Below are 18,034 nucleotides of genomic sequence, written 5' to 3'. Positions count from 1 at the left end.
AACACCTTCAGGAATTGCAAAATTCACTCAGAATACCTGGTGGGAATTTGGGATGTAACACAAAGCTGAAACAAACGGCAGCGTGTCAGCCTCTGGTTGTTTGGCACTTTTTCTCTTTATGTTCCATGTTTGTTTACTGAAGTAACAAATGCAAGGGAATAAAAATGTAGTATTTCATCAAAAGCATAATGAGTTTTATTAAATAAATATTAGAAGCATAGTTCTAATTTTATATATCTATGGACAGAAGGAACATGACTACGGGAACTGAGAATGCAGTCGTACAGATGAATGTTAAGAAAGAGTAAGGAATGTAAATTTGTGATTTCCACATTACAGACCACCTTAGAGAGAACCGGGATTACTAGTGCCATTTTAACAACCAGCATGGAACAGGCTGCATCCCACCACTGCCTCTATTTTACCAAGCATGGTGTCATCCTCTAGTGATTGATCCCTTGCCTGTCTAAAGCCTGTGAGTTAGGCAGTTTTCTATGTCTAATGTTAAGTAGATTACAAAGTCCTTTCCTAGTCCGTCTTAGTTTGAAAGCGCTACTAAAATCTATCCACCATAGATGACCCTGCTGATCTTTGAAATATTGGTGGCATGGCATCTAGAATTGTAGAATCACACAAGCCACCGCCATATGACAAACTGAAAGACAGGTGGAGTATTCTGTCCAGCAACTGGCAACTATGAGCCATCTTTCCATGAAAGTTTCATTTTTTCTGGTGTCTTAATCATTTGCTGAGCTAATATTGTATAGATGTGAAGGGCAGAGGAACTCTGATGTATGATTAAGGGAAATATTCCAGTTAGAAGGGCTTAGTAAAAATTTAAAATAATTTTATGCCCAAGTTACATCATGCAAACCAACAGGGCGTAAGTCATGTAAAACACTGGGCCAGAAAGGACTCCAAACATTGTGTATGCTTTAAGGGTTCCCTGCTCATATTTTAAATGTATAGGACATAAGACTTAGTTTAAGGTATAGTACTGGTTATTATGTCACATACCAAAAAATGTATATATTGAAGCATAAAAGCTAATGCAATACCTGAGGAGATGGACATAAATTTATAACCATGTTATTTATGAAGAAATTTCAAAAGGAAAGACCATAGATGCCATATAATCTTTCTCTCCTATTTTGTGTGAGTGAAAATGGAGACCTAGAGAAGTTATGACACAAGATTGTTTTTGTTTTTTTTTTCTTTTTAAACGTTTTATTAGGGGCTCGTACAACTGTTATCCCAATCCATACACACATCAATTGTGTAAAGCGCATTTGTACATCGTTTCTCAAAACATTTTCTCTCCATTTAAACCCCCAACATTAGGTCCTCATTTTTCCCCTCCCTCCCTGCTCCCCCCTCCCGCATGAGCCCTTGATAGTTTATAAATGGGTATTTTGTCATGTCTTGCCCTGTCCGACGTCTCCCTTCATCCACTTTTCGGTTGTCTGTCCCCCAGGGAGGAGGTCACACACAGTTCCATGTAATCGGTTCCCTCTTTCCTACCTGTTCTCCCTTTACCCTCCCTGTTTTGCCACTCACACCACTGGTCCTATAGGGCTCATCTGTCCTGGATTCCCTGTATTTTCAGTTCCTATCTGTACCAGTGTACCTCCTCTGGTCTAGCCAGTCTTGCAAGATAGAATTTGAGTCATGGTAGTGGGAGCGGGGAGGAAACCTTTAGGAACTAGAGGAAAGTTGTATTTCTCATCATTGTTACATCGCACCCTGACTGGCTCATCTCCTCCCTGAGACCCCTCCACAAGGGGATCTCCAGTGCCTACTAATGGGCTTTGGATCTCCACTCCGCATTCCCCCCATCATTCACTATGGTAAGATTTTTTGTTCTGATGATGCCTTTCACATGCTCCCTTCGACATCTCGTGGTTGCATAGGCTGGTGATGACACAAGATTGTTATGTAGGTGCAGTCAAGATGCTTCTGCCTCATAGCAACCCTATGCACAACAGAACGAAACCCTACTCAGTCCTGTGCCACCATCTTCACAATTGCTATGTTTCAGTTGGCTGTTGCCATCACTGTGTCAACCCACCTTGTTGAGGGTCTTCCTCTTCTCCCTCTCTACCAGGAGACTCTACTTTCAGAAGGCAGCTCTTCCTCTGTCATATTTTGAGTGCCTGCTGACCTGCGAGGATCATCTTCTGGCACTGTCTCTATCTGCGGCTATTCATCAGGTTTTCAGTAGGCAACCGTGTTTTGCTGCTATCCATGAGGTTTTCAGTGGCTAAATCCTCTGAAGCAGACAGCTATTCCTTCTTTGTAGTCTGTTCTTTAGTCTGAAAGCTCTGCTGGAACCTGTTTACTGTGGGTGACTCTGCTGGTATTTGAAATACCAATGACATAGCTTCCAGCATTACAGCAACACACAAACCACTACAATCCAACAAATTGACAGACACTATTAGGGTAAGTCAAAAAAGGATTGCTACCAGGGCTCCTAGTTCATATGCACATGAGTTTATTCCCAAACAAAAGATGTTTAAACATGTGCTGCGACCAGTGAGTGAAGTGCACGTAAGTTCTCTGAGTGACACACTTGTGTTTGTCTCCTTGGGGTACCTTCTGAAAATGATCCAAGGAAAGCAGCAGCTTTTAAGGGGATCTCTGTGTCAGTTAAATTCAAAGCAAAGACATCAGCTCAAATTTATGAAGATTATTTTTGAGATTCCACATAGATATTCTTGACAAATTTTCTCCACGGAAACAAGACTGTCATTATGAAGACACCGAACGAGACACTTATTATGAAGATGTTTGATGAAATATGAAAACTTAATTCAGAAAAGGCCCACCCCACAACCACCTAGACTGTAAATTCCCGGAGTTTTACTCCTCATTATACCCTAAGCAGCCAGCCTGGCAAGCATCTGATAGGTCATCAAGAAATATTAGTTGAACTGAACTGATTTTCTTTCAGACTTTCACCATGACCTGACCTTTTGCTTTTGTTTAGCTTCCCCTCCACCAACCTCAAAGTGCTTCTAATTTCCGTTCCATAATCAAAGATTAGTTTCTCACCTCACAGCTTTTGTCCAAGGGATCGTATTCCTTTTCTATCCTCCCCACTGAACACTTTGATTCATTCTAAGGAATCATTTTCTCCTGGAATTTTTTCCTGGCTCATGCCTTCTCCTTTATTGGATTGTTTCTCCTCTACACTCCCAATAGCTCTCTGTGTATGTATCTCGACATTGCAAACACTCCATCCAAATTCTATGTTTCATTCATCTGGGAATCTTCCTTCAAGGTTAGTTTAGTCTAGGGCACTTAAAGACCCCCAAATGAAGCACATTGCTATCTAGCTAATTCCAACTCATAAAGACCTTATTGGACCCAGTGCTTGTTGTCAACAGGACTTCCAAGTCTGTCCTCTTTCTGGAAGCTCCCTCTGAGCAAATGGTTGATCTGTATACACTGACCTCTTCATTAGTGGCCAAGTGATTTAACTCTTGCACCAGGGTCCTTGCCTGGTGCCTAGCAGATAATACAGTAATGTGATTTGAATGAAAAGAACACGGAACCAGAAGGAATCTTGCTTGGCACAAGGTGTATCTGGGGGAAAGCATGGAGAAGCGCAGATGTTAAGTATGTTTCCCTACAATATGTAAACACACAAGGGACCGTTGTGATTTTCTTCCTTTCATTAATTAGTTTAGTAATACATAGAACTTTATGCACCACAGACAGCTCTATGGAATTTGGATAGAAAAAAAGAATGAAGCTCTAAGCTCTGGACATAGTCTCAGGAACTCCAGTGACAATTCTACTCTGTCCAGTAGTTGGCATGGACTCAAAAGCAGTGGGTTATCCAAATCACGGACTGTGCATTGGAGTTTAAGAACCATGACTTCACTTTGATGGCCCCTGCTTCCTCCTTTGGAAGTAGAGGGAAAAAGGGGCGTCGTCAACCAAACAAGCATAGTAGCGGCCACATCTTGCCCCAAATGCAGCAACTCGGTCACGAAAGGCCGTGACTGTGGCCTTTCAGCAAGGATCCTCCATAGCTTCTTTTCCTCTGAGTAAATGGACGGGATCAGGGAACCCTGTCTTCCCAGGAAGTAAAAGTGACGGAACACAGAGTTTTTATTACTCCCGGTTTTTTTCCCCTCCCTCCTCTGATCCTCCACTCCTCATCTGGTTGTTTGCGTCCTGGAATCCATTCTGACTCATTGCGTTCCTGTAAGGGAGGGTAGGACTGTCTTGTTTTTCCCAGGACATCTTCACGGGAGCCGAGCGCCGGGTGTTTTGTGGATTTGAACCGATACTGCTAACAGGAGAGCGCCTCGCCACCGTGCCAGGAGAATTCCTTCACTTCCCATCCCCAACGGCTCCCACTTGACAGTCTCCTGGCAGCGGGGGCCGCGCACGTCATTGACGCAAGCCTCCCGATCGATCTCGCGGGAACTTGGGAGCGGGAGCAGGCTGCAAACCAAACTCTTGCCCTCGAGTGGCTTCAGACTCGGAGCCGCGCCGTAGGGCCGAGTGGGACGTCCCCAGAGCTTGACTGGGCTCGTCATCTTTACCGCCCACACCTCTCTCTCGCTGGTGGGCGTAAGCCGCCCACTTCGGGCTTCACAGCCAGCGCTTCCTCACGGCACCACCAGCGACCCTTTGGAGCAATCGAGGACGGACGAATCTCCCGAAATCTCCGTTGTGGACGCGATCGAGCCTCCGAAGGCACTGCGGGGCGTGGAAAGGGTGGGGCGTCGGCTCAAAAAGGGGAGGAGCGGGGCCTACGGGAGGGGGCGGGGCGGGCGCACGTTGGGGACCAACTGTTGAGCGCAGGTAGAGCCGGCGGGTCCGCACGCCCACAGGACTCGAGCAACTGCGCATGCTCGCCGGCCGCGCCGGGCCAGCCGCCGAGCGTTGGTGACGAACCGGCTCTGGGCTTGCGGTGGCTGGGGTGGCCCGGGCGATGTGAGGGGTCCCCGGGCGGGATGGTGCAGACCTGGGTAGGGCCGTCTTCCAGCGGGATAAGTGCCTCCGACCGACAAGCGGTGGAAGAGACCGACGGGCGAGAGGTAAGCGCCTAACTGTCCTCCTCGGCTCCCGACACCCAGCACCCGTCCCTCCCTCCCTCCCTCCCTCCTTCGGTCCCTCCGTCCCTCCTTCCCGAGGGCCCCGGCAGGAAGCGGCCTTCTCCTCATCCCCGACTCACCCGCTCCGGTCCCTTTCCCTGCTGCCCCCGTCAGAGCCCGGCCCGGGCCCGCCGAAGGGCTGAAGGTCGGTGGGGGACAGCGGCAGGGGCACCCTCCCGGAGACCGAGGGCCTCGGCGGGCCTCTCGCCGGACACCCCCTGCCACCCCTGCCTGAGGCGAGTCCCGGGGCTGGCCCTTCCTGCACCTCAGCCGCGGTGTCCCAGCATACGCCTGCCCTTTGCCCCCGGCTCCATCCTCGGCTCTCGGTCCGCCTTTCCGTCTCGCACCTCCCACTGCCTTTGCGTCCCGGTGGTCTCTCCATCGGAGGCAGCCCGCCCCTCCGCACCCCCACCCCCAATTTCTTCCTCGCTGCATCTCCAGGCTGGCTCTATCCCAGCTGGCGCTCCTGACCGGATTGCTCACCCCGTTACCTCCATTAATTCCTTCCTTGGCTCTTTTTAAAAAAAATATTCCACCTCTTAGTACTACGTCTTCGTTCTCTTTTGTTAGTTTCTGAATGTGTGTTTGGCTTTAACTAGGTTTTGCCCTAGAGTTCATCCCCCCACCCCACCCCCCGCTTAAGGGGGCCTTTATTATTTGCTCTGTCTTGGTGCCCTGCTTCGTTGCATTGGCTCTAAAGGCCCCTCTCCCGTTCTTGACCATCACAGCTCCTCCTCCAAAAAACTTTTTAAAAATTGCATCGGTCCAGTTTCTTCATTCCAATCCATTTACTTTTTTGTAAGCCCTGTAGAGTTCTCACATCCTTGTAGCCTGTATTCTGCCTAAACTAAGCATCTTCTCAATATTTTGTCTTCAGCTTCCAATTTAATAAAATCTCTTTATCTTCTTCATTGACTAATATATCAACTGAGTGCCAGTAGCATTTAAACCAATTACACTTACTGATCGAAGCATCAGTTTTTATTTAGGAATTTTGTTTACCTGACAAGTACAGACTTGATGAACGTATAAAGGGTTAAGATTTTTTTAAAGCTGACTTTCATTTTATTGTATAGGTTTTCATATTCAGACATTTTACAATTATTGTTTAAAATAAAACTTGGTGCTTTATACATTTGCATCTGTAGTGGATGGCTTCATTTCAATGGCTTTTTCTAAGGGTCTCTGTTCACTAACAGTTGCGTACAATTTCTGTTAATTTTAAGAACAGTTACTGTGTTTACTGAAGTAGAAATATGTGAGCAGTTTTATCAAGTTTCTGAATTGGGCGATAGAACTTATAGTGGTTCTAAAATTTGTGATCAAATTCTATTTTGTGTGTGTAATCAAGAAAGACTATAAATACAACTCCCGCTGAATAATGGCATAGTACCCTATTTTGAAGGCATCTACTGAAACAATTACTTTTAGTCAAGTTACCCTTTATTCTTAGGTTGAAGATTACCTAAAATGTTTTTGTAGATTTTTTCCTGGGACCTCAAAGGAGTTCACAAACAGTAATTTCTTCTTCATGTTATCTATGCCAGGTAGGAATTCACTTTCTCTCTTTTTTTTTATGGAAGGAAACCAGCAAGGCAAAAAAATGTAGTTGACTCATTCAAAGTGAGGCCAGAGATAAAAGTAGAAACAGACACATTTAATCCACACACCTTAGAACCAGCAGCTATTGTGTATGGTAGGGGGTGATGAATTCCTCAGCTTTTGTTTTGTTTGTTTTAAAAGATTTCTTCTGATGCATAAACTCACTCCACTTTGTTGTGTTAAATCATCAGTGTGCGAGAATTGGGCCACACCCATCTTTGGTTGTAGTCTTCTTCCACTTCCACTTACCATTTGGTGGGTATCCTCATAGGGGTGCCACCTTCTGAACATGCATGGCACAGTGAGTTCTCCTTCCCCAACATACCTTTCCCATCCTGTGGAGCCCAAAGGGGTTAAGGATGGAGGTAGTCTGGTGTTGCCTGAATGGGACAGCCCCTGCTTATCTTTCGTACACCTTGGCTCGACAGCCCTGTGCATCTTTCCTTTTACCTCCTCCTACCAACCTTCCGAGCATCTTTGGGACCTCACTTAGCTTCCTCTGCCCACTGGTGACATTTACCTTCCAAGGCCCTGCATCCTCTGTGGCCAGATCAAGACATCACAGATGGACAGGAGAAGGTATCCTATGGCTGGTGGGCCACTCTCCCAACGGTAGTCCAGTTGTCTCTGGTGCCTCTGGTATGTTGTTCAGAGTGGCCTGCAGAGTATGGTCCAGCCTAGTCATATCTCCTAGTGTGGTTCCGTCCATCGGTGGCACTGCCTGAGAATTTTTTCGGTTGTTTTAACTGTGCAATGTTGCCTGAGAAGTAAATGCCTACAAATTTGTGTGATATTTTTAGAGTTGATTTTGTGGGCTTAGAAGTTAAACTAAGATTTAGTGGTGAATTGCAGTCACAGGAGTAGCAGTAGAAAGATTTGAGGTCATATTATTACTCATGACATTACTTTGTTGAAGCCACTTAACCTCTCTAGTTTGGTGTCTCCACCTATAAAATGTGGGTAATGAGGGTGCTACCCAATAATCTTCAGTAGCAAAGTAAGCCCTAATTATTTTAACATATTAGTGCCACCACAGACAAAAATTGCTATATAAATATTTGGGATATTTTATCTCTCTTAGACTATATGTAGTAAGAGTATCGTTAGACTGCTTAAGCCCTACATCCAACTGGACTTTAGATAATTTTTTTGAAAGTTTCAAACTTCTGTGAAAAGTCTAGTTCAAACTGCCGACCTTTAGGTGAGTGGGGACTGTAGATCAGCTTAAATTAGGAAATGTTCCTATACAGTGAAGCAGACGCTGCAGCACCCACTACGTAGGACAACTGTATCCTTTATTCTCTAGGAGTTGACACTGTAAGATGTCAGAGTGAAATTTACTTTTTGAGTTAGCTCCATTCTTTTCTCTTGTCTTGTGTTTTATAAAGCATTGTATGTTCTATATATGCCGGACGGGGTTGTTCAAGGGATAGACAAGTAATGATTTTCTATGTGTAGGTATTGGGGGAAAACTTCTAAAAGTGGGTTTTGTGATAATGTACCAATGAGACTGTAATAAATGGGTGGACATGGGGATATACAAATTTGAAGTTAAGTAGTGTTTAAGATTTATTTTCTTTCTATCAAGAGGAGTGGGGCGAGGTATGGCAGAACAGAAAAAAAATTGAGGGTTTAACAGGATATTGTTTATTTCATCTCTTGAGATCGCCTCTGTAATATTTATGTTTCTTTTAAAACAAAGAAGACGAAGAGGGGCCCTAGTGGTGCAGAATATAAGCTGCCAATCATAAGGTCAAGGGTTCAAATCCACCAACTGCTCTGAGGGAAGAAAGTTGAGGCTATCTGCTCTGTTAAAAATTTACAGTCTCAGAAGCCCCATGGTGTAGTTGTTTCTCAACCTTTAGGGCAGTCATTCTCACCCTGTGGGTCATGCATGACCCCTTTGGTGGTCAAACGACCCGTTCACAGGGATCGCCCGATTCATAACAGTAGCAAAATTACAGTTGTGCAGTAGCAATGAAAATAACCTTATGGTTGGAGAGTCACACAGCATGAGGAGCTCTATGAAAGGGTCGTGACATTAGGAAGGTTGAGAACCACTGCTTTAGGGTTTCGGGGAGTTGGACTCGCCTGCGTGGCAGTGGGGTTTTGCTGCTGTTTTTATCAAGAAGGTTTAGGATAAATTGCAATAAGAACCAAGGTGGGACCATTGGGGGGAAAATGGTATGCTGCCGAAGTTTCAAAGCACAATTGTTAGGAAGATCTATTTTGGGTTTTTTTGTGTTTGTTTTTTTTCCCAGAATAAAGTAAAGCACCTCTGGGCTTCATCATTTAATTTTTAGAAATGGGCAGTTCTTAACCAAACTCTTACATACTTGGTTACCAAAGGGGTGCTAAACTAAAAGAATTAGCCTTTTTTTTTTTTTCCTTAACAGGGATATAAAGATGTCAGGCATACAGTACAATTAAGAAATCTCTCCCGTTTGAATAACTCCAGCCAAATCACCCTTGCTGCCATCAAGTCAGTTTTGACTCAGAGTGAGCCTGTTAGGGCAAGCATAGCTTCCCCCTTAGGGTTTCTGAGGCTATAAATCTTGGTGGGAGCAGAAAACCTTTCTCCCTTGGAGTGGCGGGTGTCTTCAAACTGCTGCTCTTTTGGTTAGCAGCGCCACTCATAACCCATCAGAGCTCCTGAGTAAAAACCTGAAGTGGTTTTTTTATTTTGAAGAAACAATCTTTATGAATTGTCTCTCCACCAAAAAGCATCTGAGAAAATTATAGCATGTTTCCTTTTATGGGATTAGATCTCCATCAGACCATCCAAGAACATAGAAAGAATTCATAATTATATTATTAATATATCAAAGCCATAAGGCTTGAGTTTATTGGCAGTCAAAATTTAAGACCTTGGAAGTCTATAATCCCTTCATTCCTTTTTGTCTTTTGAAATCAGAAGCCCCAGTTTTTAAAACTATCCTCATCCTTACTCAGGTTTACCTTCACATTAAAAATGCGTTATTTTCCTCAGACAGATAAGGTTAGAATATAAGCTGTTCCAATCCCTCTCTGTAAAATTAATAACCATTTTTGTCAAAATATTTTTATTAGTAACCATTGTATATACAAATTTAATAAAGACAATATGAAAATGCTGGTCATGGGTTTCATTTTGGTAAAAGAGTCCTGAAATAGTCCTTTCAGTAATGGGAGCCAAAGAACTGACAGTAAGGAGTGATGTAGAAATTTTTTTAAATATAGAGTTTTGATTTATATCCCTACCATCCAAGAAGATCTTAATTGAAGCCAACCCTTCTTCCTAGGTTCTATGGCCTGTGATTGAAAATATTTTCAAGCCATGCAATTGACACTTATGCCTGGGCTATTTAGGTGCTTTAGATAGATATTTCCTTGAGTGTAATCATATTTAGGAGTTGAGATTCAAATTATATCATAATGCCAGCTATTTATTGAGCAATATGTATCTGCCGTTGGAGACTCACTAGTACTGTGATGCTGAACAGGCTTCAGGAGAGTTGACAGACTAAGAAGAAAAGGCTGGTAATCTACTTCTGAAAGTCAGCCAGTGAAAACCCTATGAATGACAATGGTTCGATTCACAAGTGATCATGGGGGTGTGGGTGGTGGTGGAACAGGACTGTCAGTGTTCAGGGTAGTTCTTTCTCTTTTAATCCCCCAAAGAGGAAGAATTTACTTCCTTTTTTCTGTGATTTGTGCAGTATGGTATAAGACTATCATCCCTTAGGAGTTTGTTTTGGTGAGTGAGAAATGGCAGCAAGTTCCTAGCTAGTGATTTTCCTGACTTTACATCTTGTCTGCTGTACCGGTTCTGATAAGCTAAGCTTCTCTTTAAATCACTGTTCTGTTTCACATGGGGTCACCATTAGTCAGAGACCAACTTGATGGCAGCTAACATCAGCAACAGTGCACCAAGCATCAGGCTTCTGAGGTTTGTGCTTTGCATGCATTACCTGGTGTGTGGCTCATGAGCTGTGGATTACAAATAATATTTCAGTTTCAGGAAATAGGCTTAGAAAGTCTGAATTTGAATTCAGGTCTATTTTATGTCAAAGTTTATGCCAGACTAAAGAAAGCAAGATCCAGCAGATAAGAAAACATTGTTCCTTAAACTATTATTCAGAAGAGGATGGTGATTATTTTTGTTAAGGTTCTGAACTTTGTGCTTAATTACCTACCCAGTGCACCTGTGATAAAATATGCCACAAGTGGGGGACTTTAAAGAGATTGCAAGTCTCCCAGCCTAGGAAAGTAAAAGTTCAAATTCAGGGTGTGTAGCTTTAGAGGGAGGTCCTGCCTTCTCTATTTTAGCTTCTAGTAGTTGGCAACAATCCTTGGGCTTGTAAATGCATCTGTCTCTCTTCCTCTTAACTGCAGTATAGATATCTGTGTTTATTCCATTCTTTATAACGTAGGAGTAATGGCCAAATTAACATAGCAAAAGAAAACTATTTCCAAACAGTTCATACAGGTATAAGTTAGGACTTCAACATGTATTTTGGGGGGACAAATACAGGTAGCCTATATATAGCACACAGCCTGGGTCACCCATGGCTGAAAAGAAACAGTAAAAAATTCATGATTAGTAAGATAATAGCAGATTCTCCCAGTGGGAGTCTATAAAATTATCAAGGGTTCATGGGGGAGGGAGGAAAGCAATGAGGAGCTGATACCAAGGGCTCAAGTAGAAAGAAAATGTTTTGAACATGATGATGGCAGTAAATGTGCTTGACACAATGGATATATGTATGGATTGGGATAAGAGCTGAAGAGCCCCCAATAAAATGATTTTTAAACATGAATGTAAGGCATTTTCCTCAAGGGCAGGCTGCTGCCTCTCCTTGGCTTACCCATTATCAGCAGTGAAATCCCCTTCTCAGAGACAGACATATCTGTCTCCTCCTCTGGTCTTGAATTCCCATTGAAGTACACCGATCACCATTATAGGAATGTCTATTAATTTGCGGTGACCACGGGGCAATACTATGTGGCAGGAACTTTTTAAAAGGAGAAATCGTTACTGGTGAGAGTAGTGTGTTGTGGGTGAGAGAAGGATAAAAGCTATTGCTCGGTGTGCTAGTGATCTTCAGAATCAGGCAAGTTACAGGAGAGTTGAGTATGTTAGTGCCTGCAAGAGAGAGCTTACAAAGCTGGGCAGCCTCTAATAGAGATCTATGCTCATCTCTCCAAAGCTCTGTGTTTAGTAACCACTTTCCTCCCAGACTCTCGGGGTCTATGCCAATTGAAGAGGAAACTGAATATAAATGGAAAATAAGACCATAGCTAAGAATGCGGGCTAAACCAACCAGGACAGATTTAACCAACTCAGATAGCTATAAGTTAAACCAAATAACCGGCTTAAAGATACAAGGCTAATTTAGAAGTTACTGGCTGATCTAAAAAGCAAACAATGCCATCGAGTCAATTTTGACTCATAGTCATAGTACTCAATTTATTGCTGTTCTTCTCAACTCAAAAGATTAACCCAGAAACTGGAAAGACCTGATAATATGTGGATTCGAGTTCTGCTTTGCCATAGGTGAGTAGGACTTGAAAAGGTGGCAGCTGAGTCCATCAAAGCTAAGAGGCCCATCTTTATAGGGTTTTCTTGATAGTGCTTGTATGTGTGTGTGTGTGTGTGTGTACCAATTGAGATTTTATTTATATATATATATACAAAATACCATTCCATAGTTCAGTCATGTCAAGCAGAATTGTACAATTGCTACCACAATCAGTTTCCAAACATTCTTTTTCTTCATGGGCTCCTTGACATCATCTCCCCTTCACCAGCCCCTCCTCCACCACTCTTTACCTCACTGTCTCTCAAAACCCTTAATCTACTTGCTGTCTCTATAGTTTCATCAATCCTGGGTTTTATATATAGAAAAATGGGAAAACATAGAGCACAACTTCAAGAGGGTGACTTCCAATGACAAGACACCTCTGAGGTATACCTTAATATGAACAAACAAAATAATACAAACCAAAAATATAGAACATTTTGGAAACCAGATCAAGTCCTGCATGCCTCAGGGGGGATCTACTGACAGAGTTTTAACTGTTCAAGTCAGGTTTACACCTTTGATCTTCTATGCTCATCTCTCCAAAGCTGTCTATTTAGTAACCACGTTCCTCCCATCCCTCAATTGTAGATAGAGGGAGTTCTCCGAAGACTTATTTCCTGTGTAATTCCACAGATGAGTCTTGGACTCCTACTGTCGGCCATAGCCTCTATCCAGAGGGTTTTCACAATGTAGTTTCTGATACTAGTCCCTCCTTCGACTTTAAATGATACGGTTTGACAGTACGCTTAACAGTGGCAGATTGTCTGACCTTTCTTCAGTAGCACCCCTGAATGCATTTCAATCACCAACCTTTAGTTTGGAAACAGCTCCTTTTATTCCTTATGTGGAATCTCTAGTTTGTTCAATTCCTTTATCCTCCGCCTCAAGTGAAAAAGCATCCTTTTAGAATCTTTTTGTCCAGAATTTGAGTCAAGACTGTTTATTCTTGAATCTCTGTAAGAAGATCTAAAAAATCTGACCATACTTGCAGGTCGTGAGGACCACAGTCCATCTTGAAGAACCACTGAGATATGCTTCTTTATTTCAGATTTTCACATCCTCTTTTGACTTCAAAAACAATCACAAATTCAGGCTGAGTTCAGTGTGATTAGTTAGAATTTTAGTATCTGTGGGTTGTACAGGGTCATTGCCCACATTTTTTCCCAAATGTCCGTGGCTGAACTTCCATTTGTAGATAAGGATGACTTTCAGCGCTGGAAGTAATGTTGTCTTAGAGCTGCATACCTACTCTTTTTGCTGAGAGATATGCAATACTTTGCATCAGATTTGCAAGACCTGATGGATCTAACTATCTGCTACCCCTCTATCCTTCCAATCACCCCCAATACAGTGGTATATCAGAAACTGGAAAACAGCGTTAAGATCTCCCATTTGGGAAAGTGAGCAAGGAGAAACACAGCAGTTACTGGCATAGTGTAATGTTGGGCAGGAATAATGAAGCTCTCTTACCTTGAGAATGGAGTAATATGCTTAGCTCTGCTTTTGGTAAGAATACATATCCATAGTTCTATGACCATTGTATTTTCTGTGTGGGTGCTTCTTCCTTGTGTTAACCTCAATGACCACAAAACTCCAGTTTGTCTACCTTAAATGATAAATAGTTTTTATAACTTGTTTCCTGCAGATTTGCTAGCCTGAAATTTACAGTGACAGGCTCTTGCAAATTAGCTTATAGTGTTTTTGACAGCTCTCTCAAATACATAATAAGGTTCTTACATATATGTATCCATTCACTTCTGTGTATCAATAATGACATACACCCACCACTTTTTCTCATTTTAATGGCTCTGTCTTGAAGCCACATGAAATAACAAGCCTTAGTACCAAGGTGGATCCCTGGGTTTAGTCAGCCAAAACCCATTTGTAAAATCTGACCAACAGCAACCCTATACAACATAGCAGAAGGCCCCATAGAATTTCTAAGGCTATAAATCTTTACAGAAGCAGATTGTCACATCTTTTTCTTGTGGCGTGGTTAGTGGTTTTGAACTGCTGGCCTTGGGTTAGCACTAAAGCACTTATGGAATCTTAAAAAGAAGACCTATGAAAAATGTACTAAACCTACTTCTCACCTATTGAATATCATATTACCTGACATTTCACATTTATAACAACAGTGAAAAATCAACAATCTGATTATTTTGCACAATATCAACATAAACCTGGCAGTGCATCACCATACATCTGGTACTAGTGAATGCCCAGGTGTCAAGTGAAAGTAAACACTGGCTGTGATGGTTAAAGTTATGTGTCAACCTGAGCGAGCTATGTTTCCTATTAGTTTTTCAGATATGTAATGACATTAGTTTTAGTTACTAATGTAATTTGACAGTTAGGTGTAAAGATGTAATGATCCTTCATTTTCACATAATGCTGATTTTTATATAATGATGTGGTCTTTGGAAACTGACCATAAGTGAGGAGTGGGTATAATTAATTGTCTCATCTCTTGATATTTGGAGTCTCAAAGTAGTTGACTGTAAAACCTCACATTTCTTCTGTCTTCTTTACTTTCCATCTTTGCTTAGAACTGCTTACAATTCCTCAAGTAAGTATTGCGTAGAACCACCAAAACACACCTACATTGTGGTTATACACATTTTATGGACACTTGCATTTTATTGACTATGCAAAGTTATTCATCTGTGTGGATCATTAAAGCTGTAACATAGAAGAGAATAGGAATTCTAGAATATATCATTGTGCTCATGTGGAACCTATACATGGGCCAAGAAGCAGTCATTTGAATAGAACAAGGGAATTCTGCATGGTTTAAAATGAGAGAGGTGTGTCAGTGTTGTATCAGTTCACCACACTTGTTCAGTCTCTATGCTAAACAAATAAGCTGAGAAACTATAGATTATGTGAAGAGGTACCTGGGATCAGGATTGAAGGAAGGCTTATTAAGAATCTTCAATATGTAGGTGTCTCACAACCTTGCTTACTAAAAGTGAGGAAGACTTGAAGCATTTGCTGATGAAGGTCAAGGGCTGCAGGCTTCAGTATGAATTACAACTCGGTGTAAAGAAAACCAAATAGATAACATCATGGTTAAAAAAAGAAAAGGTTGAATTGTCAAGGGTTTCATTCTACAAACATGCTTGTGAAAGCATCAGTGAAGAAACCACATGTGCTACATTGGACACATCTGCACCAGACATCTTGATAATGTTAAAGAGCAAGGTTGTCAGTTTGAGAGCTAAGGTGTGCTTGACCCAAATCATGATATTTTCAGTCATCTTGTATGGATGAAAGTTCGACAGTGGAGAAGGAAGAAGTAGAAGAATTGATGCATTTGAGAATTATGCTAGTGAAGATTATTAAAGATGCCCTACAGACTGCCAGAAAAAGAAGTCTTTCTTAGAAAAGTACAGCCAGAATGCTCCTTGAAAGCCAGGGAAGTGAGACTTCATGTCATATATTTCAGACATGTTATCAGGAAAGCACATCATACTTGGTAAAGCAAGTCAGCGATAAAGAGGAAGACTGTCTAGTTAGAGCGACCCATTGGCTGCCACAATAAACTCAACTATAGCAATTTGTGTACAGAGTCCTATAAGTCAGAATTTAAGACTTGACTGCACCTCACAGCAACAACAGGCAACAAGTTATAGGCAAGAGTTTTTATCAAGTACTTTGTTCCAGCATAAGAGTACTAGTACTCTACAACTATTTCCCTGTTGCTTGTTACCTGATTTCTTAGTACTATATATTTTAGTATCTTGTTAAGACAGCACCCTGTTTTGGGACTGACTTCTATATTAAGTAAAAGGCCAAACTAATGGGAATCTAAAATTGAAATGCTTAGGTGAGAAAAGCTGTATTTCTCATACATAATAGGCAATGTTAAATAAAAAGGAGTAATAGTAGTGTCAGAACTTGTCTAACTTCAAGAAGGATCATGACCAGGATTGACCAAAAGCTGATTGCTATGAGGTGGAAGTCTACATACATTCACTTTCCAACCTATTTACCAATTCCGACACCAGCAGTGCCTCCTCTGGATTTGATTATGGGATGCAATGGCCACACAGAACTCAATGACTGTACTTAGAGTTAAATATTTTTTTAAGGAATGCGATACAACCCAAGATCAGGATCAATAAGCTGCAACTCAGGAATCAGGATCAGGAAACATGTAGACAAAGTCGTCTTTTAGTGTAGGACAGCTGTCAGCGCTTCTATTGGCTGTGTAGGCCTTCTCTTTTGCCACTGGCTTTGCCGATGGGCTCCTTCCAGACCTGTCACTGCCAGCTCTGCCTTCGGGTTTATTGCATCTGGCTTTGCCACTAGACCCCTTCAGGGCCATTCACTAACTTCAGTGTTAAAACTTTTGTCCTATGTTACAGCTTTTAGAATGTTCCTTGCCATTTGTGTTAGGTTGGGTTCTCTAGTGATGACAAAACTAGTGATGGTAATATAAGTTGTAGGAGCCATTAAGTCCACTCTGGTTCAAGTCCATGGTTCAGAGGTTAAGCTAGAGGCTTTTTCTGAGCCATGCAGCTGCTAGGACAAGCAGCCCAGGAAGCAGGAAGACAGCAGAAAACCACAGGCTGGTACATGTCAGCAGATGGGGGCTTATGGTTTATAGAGTCAAACAAATCCAAGGTTGTCAGGCTATCATGGTTCCCAGAGTTAGCAGACAATATGACAGGCCATTGATAGTACCTAGGGTCAGCAGACAGTATGTTCAGCTGTTAGCTCAAGAGCTGGAGGTCTGTGTGACAGATGTAGGACCCAGGCCAGTAAGAAAAGTGATGCTCTTTATAGCATCTACTTAAATATCAAATAGGTGTCATCAAGGCAGTGACCTAAGTAACTGCTTAGCTCAAAGCAGATTCCATCATGGAGATGATTAGATTACGTTAGATCACATTATGAGGGCAGCCTCAAGTTCCAAACCACTGAGAATCCTAACTTAGCCAAGTTCACACAAAACCTAACTATCACACTTCATTTCTCTTCTGTTGCTCTTTTCTTCTCTCCTTTGTTCCTTCTCCGTCCTGTCTAAGAAAGCTCTGTTAGGCTGGCTTATATCTATAAACTTGTATCTACAAACTCCTTGTCAGTTTTAAAACCATACACTTGGGCCGACCAATCTCCTATCCATTGGACCATAGGCATTTTATTTGCATTGTCTATAATCACTTTATTTGACAATCTGTTGACCAATCTCTGAGAGATGCATACCAGACAAAGGGCAGCCTGACAAAAATTCAAGTTATTTATATCTTGTCAAGGAAATGTCAATCAAGGTGGACAAAAATATGCTGTATGGGCAAGTGCTAGCTAGGGCAAAAATAACTCCTCAGGTGCAGGGGGGGAATCTCACATTCTGTTTTTCCAAAGGACCAAAGCTGTAGGCCACATTTCCGTAGGAACTCATTTCACCATAGATGCTAACAGAGCTGTTTCACAAAGGAAGTAAAGACATGAGGGAACTGTGATGGGTCTCCAACTCAAATCCTAAGCCATTGTTTTATCCATTATACTAGAGAGCCAGGACATTCCATAGAAACATTCATGAAACATATCAAAACGTGAAACCATTGTTTCTTGACATGTCCTCCAGGTAGGTCTGTACACTTCCGAAGGCACTTCTGTAACCTTTCCCTATGCCAGAAGTCTGCACTCCAGTTCTCCCTGTGCCAGTACAGCAGTTGGGCATCCTCAGCCTCAACCATGTGCCTTTACAATGTTCTTTGAGTTTGGGGAACAGAAAGGTTTGAAGAG

General features: G+C 42.2%; 1 protein-coding gene across 1 annotated transcript in view; it reads left to right on the top strand.

The window, feature by feature from the left end:
- The first annotated feature begins 4,899 nt into the window (after nt 1-4,899).
- The window catches only part of FAM135A (family with sequence similarity 135 member A), a 119,002-nt gene continuing 105,867 nt past the window's right edge, over nt 4,900-18,034 (top strand). Inside the window, exon 1 of the mRNA XM_045294379.1 lies at nt 4,900-5,057. The gene's annotated coding sequence lies outside the window, so the exon portion shown is untranslated. The remainder of the gene's footprint in view (nt 5,058-18,034) is intronic.

Source organism: Echinops telfairi, unplaced genomic scaffold (genome assembly GCF_000313985.2).
Source record: "Echinops telfairi isolate 266 unplaced genomic scaffold, ASM31398v2 ScPeMD7_3533;HRSCAF=4204_0, whole genome shotgun sequence".
In the NCBI taxonomy this organism is placed as follows: Eukaryota; Metazoa; Chordata; class Mammalia; order Afrosoricida; family Tenrecidae; genus Echinops; species Echinops telfairi.
This window is presented reverse-complemented; position numbering and strand designations above follow the sequence as displayed.